Source organism: Pleurodeles waltl, chromosome 9 (genome assembly GCF_031143425.1).
Source record: "Pleurodeles waltl isolate 20211129_DDA chromosome 9, aPleWal1.hap1.20221129, whole genome shotgun sequence".
NCBI classification, from domain to species: Eukaryota; Metazoa; Chordata; class Amphibia; order Caudata; family Salamandridae; genus Pleurodeles; species Pleurodeles waltl.
Window position 1 is genome coordinate 908,280,340 of NC_090448.1, and position 13,126 is coordinate 908,293,465.

General features: G+C 47.0%; 1 long non-coding RNA gene across 1 annotated transcript; it reads right to left on the reverse strand.

Annotated features, from left to right (window-relative positions):
* Window positions 1-3,950: 3,950 nt before the first annotated feature.
* LOC138260108 (uncharacterized) lies at window positions 3,951-7,147 on the reverse strand. Its single transcript, XR_011198809.1, has 3 exons — window positions 6,409-7,147; window positions 5,195-5,882; window positions 3,951-5,060 (listed from the first exon to the last, which is right to left on the reverse strand). It is a non-coding gene; the product is annotated as an uncharacterized lncRNA (long non-coding RNA).
* Window positions 7,148-13,126: the final 5,979 nt, after the last annotated feature.

A 13,126-nucleotide genomic window follows, 5' to 3' on the forward strand; every position in this document is an offset into this window, starting at 1 on the left:
CTTAGGGACTCGCTGGAGTAGCTGGAGGACTGGACACTGGTAAGTCAATGTTTACTACTTAGCACCCCCCATACCTGCATGCCATCTCACACCCTCACCCTCACTCCCATCACTCCACTCCAACCCACACACTGCACCTACACATCTGACTAAACCCAATGCCAAGCCCTAGATGCTATACCAATGCATGGACACCCCTCCCAGCCCTGCATGGACACCCATCTCTAAAGCATGCACAGTATAGGGAAACTAACAATCCCGCAATACATCACCATACAAAAGCAAAAGGTAGCAGGGCAACACCAACAATAGAGGGTAAGCCAGGGATGTACAAATGTCATTCACATGAAGCATAATACATCACTTACATCCCCACAGGTACCCCAGTCAATGTCAGTGGAGAGGAGGTGCCACGACTATCCAGTCTCCCAACAGAAGATGCCCCCAGTGATGACAGTAACTCTGGACTTCAGGATCTGGATGACCTACCTGGCCCATCAGGGACCACTGGACATCCGGTCACCCAAGCCCACTCATAGACCACCACAGAGCCTCCCTCATCAGGATCCAACACCACAACACCCACCCAGCATACCCACACCTCTGTCCCCAGGACACATCAATCAGCAGTGTGCCCACCTGTACGGGGACCCAAGGCCACATTTCGCCTTCAAGACAATCAGGGACTTGAGGTCAGTGGCAGTGGGCACACCGCTCAGGGGACAGAGGCACAGGCCAACAGGGACACTTGGAGGACTGCTGTGTGCCAGGGGAGGGCAGGACCAGGGAACCGACCCTCCAGGAGGCACTCTCCAAGATCCTGGGAGCCTACCAACCTTCCCAGGACACTATAGGCCAGATCCTTGACAACGTGCAGGAGAACAGGCAGCTGCAGGAGGGACAGTATCAGGGGATCAGGGAGGACTTGCAGGCCATTAACACCACCCTGATCTCCATAGCAGGGGTGCTGGCAGACATGGCCAACATCATGAGGGAGGCAACAGCACACCAGCGGGCCCCTACCACTAGCCAGCCCATTGGCCAGCCCTCCACTTCCACTGCCGCTAGTGGGCAGGAGGGCCTGCCACAGGACTCACAGGCCACCAGCTAATGGTGCCGAACCACCCCCTGCAGAAGGTGAACCAACCCGCAAACGTTCTCTGCGACCCAGACAGAAGCCAGAGACACTTGCCAAGACCCCCGCCAGGAAATTAGACTCTCCTGATTCTCCTCCTTGTGTCCTACTCAGTCACCTTGTCCACCTTGAACTGCCGTCGCTCCCCTTCCTATGGCCACTTGAATACTGCACCTGTGCTACAAACAGACTGGAACAATACCCTGGACTTTCCTCCATCATCACCCCATTCCATTGCACTTTTCCCTCAATTTGTTAGTGTAGGAAAGTACCATCTTGCCTGGCATGTTACCCCCATATTTCACTGTATATATGTTGTTTTAGTGTATGTGTCACTGGGACCCTGCCAGCCAGGGCCCAGTGCTCATAAGTGTGCCCTATATGTGTTCCCTGTGTGATGACTAACTGTCTCACTGAGGCTCTGCTAACCAGAACCTCAGTGATAATGCTCTCTCTGCTTTCTAAATTGTCACTAACAGGCCAGTGACCAATTTCACCAATTCACATTAGCATACTGGAACACCCTTATAATTCCCTAGTATATGGTACTGAGGTACCCAGGGTATTGGGGTTCCAGGAGATCCCTATGGGCTGCAGCATTTCTTTTGCCACCCATAGGGAGCTCTGACAATTCTTACACAGGCCTGCCAGTGCAGCCTGAGTGAAATAACGTTCACGTTATTTCACAGCCATTTTCCACTGCACTTAAGTAACTTATAAGTCACCTATATGTCTAACCTTCACCTGGTGAAGGTTGGGTGCAAAGTTACTTAGTGTGTGGGCACCTTGGCACTAGCCAAGGTGCCCCCACATCGTTCAGGGCAAATTCCCCAGACTTTGTGAGTGTGGGGACACCATTACACACGTGCACTGTACATAGGTCACTACCTATGTACAGCGTCACAATGGTAACTCCGAACATGGCCATGTAACATGTCTAAGATCATGGAATTGTCACCCCAATGCCATTCTGGCATTGGGGAGACAATTCCATGATCCCCCGAATCTCTAGCACAGACCCGGGTACTACCAAACTGCCTTTCCCGGGGTTTCACTGCAGCTGCTGCCAACCCCTCAGACAGGTTTCTGCCCTCCTGGGGTCCAGCCAGGCCTGGCCCAGGAAGGCAGAACAAAGGACTTCCTCAGAGAGAGGGTGTTACACCCTCTCCCTTTGGAAAAAGGTGTCAGGGATGGGGAGGAGTAGCCTCCCCCAGCCTCTGGAAATGCTTTGATGGGTACAGATGGTGCTCATTTCTGCATAAGCCAGTCTACACCGGTTCAGGGATCCCCCAGCCCTGCTCTGGCGCGAAACTGGACAAAGGAAAGGGGAGTGACCACTCCCCTGACCAGCACCTCCCAGGGGAGGTGCCCAGAGCTCCTCCAGCGTGCCCCAGACCTCTGCCATCTTGGATTCAGAGGTGTGCTGGCACACTGGACTGCTCTGAGTGGCCAGGGCCAGCAGGTGATGTCAGAGACTCTTTCTGATAGGCTCTTACCTGTGTTGCTAGCCTATCCTCCTTCCTAGGTAGCCCAACCTCCTTTCCTGGCTATTTAGGGTCTCTGCTTTGGGAAATTCTTCAAATACTGAATGCAAGAGCTCACGAGAGTTCCTCTGCATCTCTCTCTTCACCTTCTGCCAAAGGTGACTGCTCAGGACGCCTGCAAAACCGCAACAAAGTAGCAAAGATGACTACTGCAACCTTGTATCGCTTATCCTGCCGCCTTCTCGACTGTTTCCTGGTGGTGCATGCTCTGGGGGTAGCCTGCTTCCTCTCTGCATGAGGAGCTCTGAAGAAATCTCCAGTGGGACGACGGAATCCTCCCCCTGCAACCGCAGGCAACAAAAGACTGCATCACCGGTCCTCTGGGTCCCCTCTCAGCACGACGAGCGTGGTCCCTGGAACTCAGCAACTCTGTCCCAGTGACTCCCACAGTCCAGTGACTCTTCAGTCCAAGTTTGGTGGAGGTAAGTCCTTGCCTCCCCACGCTATACTGCATTGCTGGGTACCGCGTGATTTGCAGCTGCTCCGGCTCCTGTGCACTCTTCCAGGATTTTCTTCATGCAAAGCCAAGCCTGGGTCCCCGACACTCTAACCTGCAGTGCACAACCTTCTGAGTTGTCCTCCGGCGTCGTGGGACTCCCTTTTCTGACTTCGGGTGGACTCCGGTTCACTCCTCTTCCAAGAGCCTGTTCCGGTACTTCTGCGGGTGCTGCCTGCTTCTGTGAGGGCTCCCTGACTTGTTGGGCGCCCCCACTGTCTCCTCATCCAAGTGGCGACATCCTGGTCCCTCCTGGGCCACAGCAGCATTCAAAAACTTTAACCGCGACCCTTGCAGCTAGCAAGGCTTGTTTGTGGTCTTTCTGCGTGGGAACACCTCTGCAAGCTTCTTCACGACGTGGGACATCCATCCTCCAAAGGGGAGGTTCCTAGTCCTCTTCGTTCTTGCAGAATCCACAGCTTCTACCATCCGGTGGCAGCTTCTTTGCACCGTCAGCTGGCATTTCCTGGGCATCTGCCCACCCTCGACATTGTCGCGACTCTTGGATGTGGTCCCCTTGTTTCACAGGTACTCAGGTCCGGAAATCCACTTTGGTTGCATTGCTGGTGTTGGTCTTCCTTGCAGAATTCCCCTATCACGACTTCTGTGCTCTCTCCTGGGAATATAGGTGCACTTTACACCTACTTTTCAGGGTCTTGGGGTGGGCTATTGTAGTGCTTTCCTCTTATTTAGTTTCTAAGCACTAACATAACACAACAGAAATGCACTTCTGAGGTCAAAGAAGACTTTTATTGTTATTTTATTCTTCCCCAACCACAATGTTTATGAATGAATGACGAATTAGTAGCTTTCAAGTCCGCGTTAATCAAACAAAATATATCAGTTTGCAATATACACAGCAGGTTATATTTATAAGATATTGAATGCAAAGCAAAACAAATACTTCACCGTGTAGGAACTATTTACAGCTACATCTTTCTAAGGTCTGCAAGCTGATGACCCCTGTCAGCCGCGAGAAAGAGTGTCATCTACCCACACGGGATGCTGGCAGCTGGCGCCAAGCTCCAGCACGAGGTCCGGCAGATTCGAATCTCACTCTCTGCAGCCTGTTACATTCGTTACAAAGGTGTGCCCCCTCCTCTCAGACCTGGGAAACTGAGCAAGCCTTTTGGAGACTGGCCAGGTCTCCAAGACTACTCCTGTTCCCAAGCTCAAGGGAAGAGAAACGACGCCCATGTACTCTCTCTTATCAGGTCTAGTCTACTGTGAGAGCAAAACATCTTGGTTCTCTGGTGCAAAAACACAGCTTGGAAAAATACAGAACTCCACGTTAAAGGCAATGGGCAGCTAACCTAAATATCAAATGCAATGTCATGTTAAAGGCAATAGGCAGCTAACCTAAATATCAAATGCAATGTCTAGTGTCATGTCAAAGCCCATAGGCATCTAAGCTGAATACAAAATACAATGTCTTATATCATGTCAAAGCCCATAGGCAGCTGAGCTGAATACAAAATGCAATGTATAATATCATGTCAAAGCCAAAAGGCAGCGGAGCTGAATACAAAATGCAATGTCTAATATCATGTCAAAGCCAATAGGCAGTTAAGCTGAATATCATGTCAAAGCCAATAGGCAGTTAAGCTGAATACCAAATGCAATATATAATATCATGTCAAAGCCAATAGGCAGTTAAGCTGAATATCATGTCAAAGCCAATAGGCAGTTAAGCTGAATACAAAATGCAATATATAATATCATGTCAAAGTCAATAGGCAGCGGAGCTGAATACAAAATGTAATATATGATATCATGTCAAAGCCAATAGGCAGAATATCTAATAGCATGTCAAAGTCAATAGGCAGCTAAACTGAATACATCATGTCAAAGCCAATAGGAATGCAATGTCAAAGCCAATAGGCGGCTAGACTGGATACAGCATGTCAAAGCCAATAGGCAGAATACAGAATGTAATGGCTAATGCAATGTCAAAGCCCATAGGCGGCTAAACTGAATACAGAAAGCAATGGCTAATGCCATGTCAAAGCCAATAGGCACAATACAGAATGTAATGACTAATGCAATGTCAAAGCCCATAGGCGGCTAAACTGAACAAAACATACCATGTGCTACTGGTGAACATTGAGCAACTAATATGCGCAGTGGTGAAACACAAAGTCATTGGTCAAAACAAAACTTTATCAAATGGCAGGACATTCCGCCCTTTGACCAATGAATTTTTGTTTCACATATCTCATATTTCAAACAAACATAAAAAAAACATCAGCACAAAAAAACATTATGATCAAAGCAATCCCTGTAAAGCAATAGAAGTGAATTAACACATTGATCTCATAACCTTTCACATCAGATACATCTACATAGAAAAGACTGGGCAATTTTTTTTTATTTTTTTTTTTCTCTGAATGAGTCTCTAATTCAACAGTGTTAGCAATTTGATGTGGCATGAGTTCTGCTCATGTAAAGGTGCACGGTCCACCTGAAAGGTTTTCTGGAAGGTAAGCAAAAGTCAGAGTTCCATACGAGAGGGAAAAAAAAAAAAAAACACAGCAAACAAGTTGAACTTGAACTGAAGGCGCAGTTTGCGCAAAATGGATCCATGGTGCTGGCACTTTACTCAGCCAGGTTCAGGTTGGGGATTCGGTCCCTTCCCCGACCCCACACGCACACACCGGAAGGGGGACCACACAGCACACTCAGGGACAGTGGCGAAACGTGGTCGGATCTGCAAAAGAAACAAGTATGACTTTTCTTGCAAATAACATTTTTCATTTAAACTGCACCCTTTCTCTTTCTTTCCCTGTTTTATAATCAGCAGGACGTTTTTGGGGCCCTTTGTTATATTCTCTGCAGGTTCTGGAGGGTCACTTGGGGCTTCAGCCCACACATCAGCACTGAGATTTTTATCTGCTGCACCACAGCTTCCCTTTTCTTGCACTGTCAGAAGGGCTGGGGCAGACTCCTTCTTTACCAAACCTCCATTCACTGCATTTTTGTCAAGTTGGGCCATTCTGTCTCCAATTTGTATGAATGAATCAGATTCTTTTCTAGGTATCAGCATAATTTCGATTTTTCCTTGGTAATTTGCAGCAATCACTCTCCCTAAAACCTGATCAATTTGCCATTTCTGTTCTGGCAACTTTCCTCTCCCCAACTGCTCTGTGACTGCTTGCATGACAGATTGCTTTTGTGCATGCTGCACAGTTTTTATCAAATCTAGGGGAATGTGCATCTCTCTCATCTCTGCCCACCTGTAAGTGGCTTTTTCACATTTCTGGTGCACCCACATAGCCATCCCCACTAAGGCAGAATTCTGGGTGAACACTTCTCTCTCTGCATTTTTCTCATTAACATCTGCAAGGTAATTGAACCAGTTAGGTGCTAAAACATTATCAAAGAACCAAAAATCAGCGTAAAAATGACACATCTCACGTAGCTCTTGCTTTAAAATCTGACACACATTATACAACGCTGTTCCTTCTACTGTGCCAGAAAATAACATTTCAGTCAATGAATCATTAGTAAAACAAACATGCTTTTTATCTTCAGTGGACACGAATTCAAATGGTGCACACAATTTCATTGATAATTCTTTTATCTGTGGTACTCTAGCCCTGTCTTGCAAGTACCAGATCCATTGTATGATTCTAGCTAGGGGCACTATTTTCTTTCCTTGTTCTTGATTTAAATATACATAAGTATTTCCTTCTTGCACTGCGCAGAAACCTAAAGTCTGCATTATTTCATTTGCCAAATCACAAGCGCGCAGCTGCATATAATTTTTCACAGTGACCATATACAAAAGTGTTAGGATTTCTCTCAAATGAGGGCTATTCTTTTTCCAAAAATCAAACAAGCTAATGAAACTCGGGGTGTCTTGCTCTAAAATCTTTCCTTTTACTTGTGCATTTTGCAACGGTAACTCGTAAATCACATTCTGGTCTCTCTCCTCCTTGTTATCAGTTAAGGAATGCATTTTGGCTGCCTAAAACCCTGGCTCACACGGAAACTCAGTGCAGCTCGGAGCTGTCTTAACCCCCTCATTACTGGAATGGGACAAGAAAGATTCTTCATTTTTATAACTTTCAGCATTATTTTGAATTATTGTATCCTGGCTAATTTGCTCACGTAAATTCCTATTTTCATGTTCCAACTTCCTACATTTCTCCTGCATTTCTCTGTAAGCAGATAAAGGTATCCAGACCTTTCTGTCATCATTACTTCCAAAACACACGTTTTCTACATATATACAACGGGAATTATTTCTCAAAACAACATCAGGCATTTTAGCTACACATGCATTTTCTTCTGTAATTCCCCAAACAGAAAACAATTCACAGTTTTTCTTAGCACCATCAGGCAGTTCATCAACACATGTATTCTCAGACATGGTCTGCCGTGCTACTGTGATTCTCCAAACAGAAAACAATTTCTGTAATTCTCCAAACAACAAAAAAACAATTACACTTTTAAAGTGTGCACTTAGAAATCTACTAACTCGTCAAACCCCTTCTTAATCACCTCTTAATGACCGACACCCCACTTCTGGTACCAATTGTAGTGCTTTCCTCTTATTTAGTTTCTAAGCACTAACATAACACAACAGAAATGCACTTCTGAGGTCAAAGAAGACTTTTATTGTTATTTTATTCTTCCCCAACCACAATGTTTATGGATGAATGACGAATTAGTAGCTTTCAAGTCCGCGTTAATCAAACAAAATATATCAGTTTGCAATATACACAGCAGGTTATATTTATAAGATATTGAATGCAAAGCAAAACAAATACTTCACCGTGTAGGAACTATTTACAGCTACATCTTTCTAAGGTCTGCAAGCTGATGACCCCTGTCAGCCGCGAGAAAGAGTGTCATCTACCCACACGGGATGCTGGCAGCTGGCGCCAAGCTCCAGCACGAGGTCCGGCAGATTCGAATCTCACTCTCTGCAGCCTGTTACATTCGTTACAAAGGTGTGCCCCCTCCTCTCAGACCTGGGAAACTGAGCAAGCCTTTTGGAGACTGGCCAGGTCTCCAAGACTACTCCTGTTCCCAAGCTCAAGGGAAGAGAAACGACGCCCATGTACTCTCTCTTATCAGGTCTAGTCTACTGTGAGAGCAAAACATCTTGGTTCTCTGGTGCAAAAACACAGCTTGGAAAAATACAGAACTCCACGTTAAAGGCAATGGGCAGCTAACCTAAATATCAAATGCAATGTCATGTTAAAGGCAATAGGCAGCTAACCTAAATATCAAATGCAATGTCTAGTGTCATGTCAAAGCCCATAGGCATCTAAGCTGAATACAAAATACAATGTCTTATATCATGTCAAAGCCCATAGGCAGCTGAGCTGAATACAAAATGCAATGTATAATATCATGTCAAAGCCAAAAGGCAGCGGAGCTGAATACAAAATGCAATGTCTAATATCATGTCAAAGCCAATAGGCAGTTAAGCTGAATATCATGTCAAAGCCAATAGGCAGTTAAGCTGAATACCAAATGCAATATATAATATCATGTCAAAGCCAATAGGCAGTTAAGCTGAATATCATGTCAAAGCCAATAGGCAGTTAAGCTGAATACAAAATGCAATATATAATATCATGTCAAAGTCAATAGGCAGCGGAGCTGAATACAAAATGTAATATATGATATCATGTCAAAGCCAATAGGCAGAATATCTAATAGCATGTCAAAGTCAATAGGCAGCTAAACTGAATACATCATGTCAAAGCCAATAGGAATGCAATGTCAAAGCCAATAGGCGGCTAGACTGGATACAGCATGTCAAAGCCAATAGGCAGAATACAGAATGTAATGGCTAATGCAATGTCAAAGCCCATAGGCGGCTAAACTGAATACAGAAAGCAATGGCTAATGCCATGTCAAAGCCAATAGGCACAATACAGAATGTAATGACTAATGCAATGTCAAAGCCCATAGGCGGCTAAACTGAACAAAACATACCATGTGCTACTGGTGAACATTGAGCAACTAATATGCGCAGTGGTGAAACACAAAGTCATTGGTCAAAACAAAACTTTATCAAATGGCAGGACAGCTATTTTTCTAACCCTCACTGGTTTCTTACAGTCCCAGCGACCCTCTAAAAGCTCACATAGGTTTGGGTCCATTCGTGGTTCGCATTCCACTTTTGGAGTATATGGTTTGTGTTGCCCCTCTACCTATGTGTTCCTATTGCAATCCACTGTAACTTTACATTGCTTGCATTACTTCCTTTTGCTATTACTGCATATTTTTGGTATTGTGTACATATATCTTGTGTATATTTGGCATCCTCATACTGAGGGTACTCACTGAGATACTTTTGGCATATTGTCATAAAAATAAAGTACCTTTATTTTTAGTACATCTGTGTATTGTGTTTTCTTATGATATTGTGCATATGACACCAGTGGTATAGTAGGAGCTAGCACTAGCATGTCTCCTAGTTCAGCCTAAGCTGCTCTGCTATAGCTACCTTCTATCAGCCTAAGCTGCTAGAAACACCTTTTCTACACTGATAAGGGATAACTAGACCTGGTACAGAGTGTAAGTACCCCTTGGTACCCACTACAAGCCAGGCCAGCCTCCTACAGTTAGCACTCAAATAAATACCATTAAACACAAATCAACTACTTGTATGTCATGTGTTGAAAAAGTGTATTTATGGAAACAGTTACATCCATTTCAAATGAACTGTACATTGTGAGAGCATAGAAATAATGACCTGTAGCTGGCTGTAGTCAGCACATCAGTACACAGTTGTCATAGCACCAACAACCGTAAAATGATGAACCATACGTGACAGTAAGTAGAGGTAAAAGGTGGTAAATGCCATCATGCCACAGCCACACAGAATACACCAATAGTCATAGAAATGTGAAGTTGCACTGTCTCACCTGTGTGTCATAGGAAGTACTGACGGATAAATGATGTTCTGTTTTCCTCATCCTCATCTTCAGCCTCTCCATCCTCACTGTCATCGGGGTCTACTGCAGCCATAGGGGCATCTCCTGTCTCCTCCTCCCTCAGAAAAGGTATATGCAGGTTGTGCAACATGCAGCATGCCACGACTATCTGGCAGACCTTCTCGGGTGAGTAGCACAAGGTTCCACCTGTCAGATTGAGGCACCTGAACCTGGCCTTCAGGAGGCTGAAGGTCCTTTTGATGATCCGTCTGGTTCGCCCATGTGCCTCATTATAACATTCTTCAGCCGTTGTCCTGGCATTAATCACATGGGTCAGCAGCCACAATAGGTTTGGGTAGCCAGAGTCACCTGCAGGTATTGAGGGACATTTATCCACACACAATCCTATGAGGTTAACACCAGAGGCATACACTCACATACAGTGGGTGGGGACCAAAGCTCACCTATTAGCCACACCCTGTGCCTCTGTAGTTGGGTCATCACATTTGGAATGCTGCTATTCCTCAGGACAAAGGCATCATGCACAGACCCAGGATACTTAGCATTGATGTGGGAGATGTACTCGTCTGCGAAGCACACAATCTGCACATTCATGGAGTAGAAACTCTTACGATTCCTGTACACCTGTTCATTCTGGCGGGGGGACAAACGCAATATGTGTCCCGTCAATCACCCCAATAATATTAGGGAAATGTCCCATTGCATAGAATCCGGCCTTCACAGTGACCAAATCTTCCACCTGGGGGAAAGCAATGTAGCTGCACATGTGTTTTATCAAGGCAGACAGCACTCTTGCCAGCATGATTGAGAACATTGGCTGTGACATTCCTGCTGCCAAGCCCTCTGTCACTTGGAAAGAGCCTGTCGCCAGGAAATGGAGCACTGATATCACTTGTAAAAGAGGGGGGATCCCAGTCAGATGACGGATAGATGAGATCAGTTCTGGCTCCAACTGGGCACACAGCTCTGTGATTGTGACCCTGTCCAGTCTATCAGTGAGTATAATGTGCCTGTCCTCCAGTGTGGCTAAGTCTACTAGGGGTCTGTACATGGGGGTATGTCTCCACCTCCTATTCATTCGCAGTGGTAGGTATCTAAGGAACACAAGAGTGAGTAGGCTGTCACAATTTGAACAAAACCACAACAGCAGTCCACATGGTGCATTTATGTATTGGGACATTGTTAAAGGCAAAGTATATGCCATGCTAATCTGTGATGCAGCAATTGTCGATATGCTTGTTCCCCCCCTGAAATGGCGACCCCCTGTCCTGTATGTAGGGACAAGTGGAAGTGAGGTAATTCTGCCGACGTTGGGCGTCATGGCGGAAGGTGGTCTTGCACCACCATGCAATTCCTCAATGGATAATATGGGGCTCTAGGGAGCACAGTGGCCAATGGGGATCTACGCAGGCGGGGAAGGTGTACACCGCCGCAGATGTGACCACCATTTTTTATCTCATTCCTCACTTGTTTCCAGACCTTCAACAGGAGAAGATCTACACTGCGTGTGCTGCTGTGACCTGTGTCTGGAACCTACCGTGGCCCTTGTGACTGGGGAAAGGGCCCCTGCCTTCACTTCGGAGGACCTGGAGCGACGGGTGTATGGGGTCCTACGCCAGTACGGGTAGCTGTATGGGCCTCCAGACTAACAGGTGAGTACACTTTGGCCACGATGCAGGTGGCAAGGATGCATGGAGATGTGTGTGAAAGCAGTGTGTAAGGGTGGGTGGGGGGTGGAGGGTGTCTGTTGTTGGTGTACATGTTGTGCACTGGCCTATGTGTGTGCCAATGGTGATGGAAACGGGTATGGTGGGCCATTTGTGTGACATGCTGGACTGTTTGTTTAATGGGGTTCTCCTGTATGTATTCCCTCTGCAGGTCAGCGCCCATCAAAAGAAGGGATTCTGGTGTGCCATCGCCAAGGACGTGCGGACCCTGGGGGTCTATGGCAGGCGGAGCTCTCACTGTCGGAAATGGTAGGAGGACCTGAGACGCTGGGCATGGAAGACCGCGGAGGCCCAGGTGGGGATGGCCTCCCAACGAGGAAGGGGTTCCCGTCGGACCCTGACCCCCCTGATGGCCCACATACTGGCGGTGGCCTACTTTAAGCTGAATGGGCGTTTGAGGGCATCACAGCAGCCACAAGGGGGTGAGTACAGTGAGTATCAATACATAATTTGGCTGGTGGGGTGGTATCCAGGTGGTGGATGTGTGTTAGTGGGTGCCCCTAAGGCCAGGCCAGACATTGTAGCGTGGGTCATCTGAAGGGTAATGGGTGTATGGCAAATACAGGTGACCTAGCTTGTAAGCAGTCAATTTCAGCCAGGGCATTGTGGGTCCTAGGACTGCTGCAGTTGGCAGCGTGTGTTTCTCATCTTGCCTTAGGGACTAGCCATATCCATGGTAGTAAAATGCATAGTGCTTAAGCCTGTTCCCTGTGTGTGACAGTGATCTGCATGCCAACTGTGGTGTTGTTGCAGTCATTGACCCAGTGTATCCTTTGTGTGTCTCTCTCCCCCCCTTTCTTGTTTTGTCATCCTGTCCTTGTGTGCATTATCATCATCTGGCTGAGAAGCAGTGGCACCAGCGACAGAGGGAGCTGCATCCCACATGACCCAGGAGTCAGAGTCCAACGACACCGAGAGAACCAGTGGGATGAAGGGCGAGGGGAGCACCACGGTGGAGACTGGAGGACACAACATAGACTCAGATACCTCCTCCGATGGGCACTCCCTGGTGGTGGCAGACAGCTCTGTGACCACCCCAGCTGCATGTACATCCGCCACCCCATTACCAGCACCGCCCTCCAAGTAGCCCCTCATCAAGTTTCCCGTGCCTGCTCACCCAGGAGGGTGGGCATCTCCTTTGCCGCAGGCACCTCAGGCCCTGCCCCTGTGAGCCCTGCTGCCCTGAGTGAGGAGGCTGTCGACCTCATGAGATCCATCGCTGTAGGGCAGTCAACCATTGTGAATGCCATCCAGGGGCTGGCATCCCAGATGCAGCAATGCAATGCATTCCTGGAGGGCATTCACAG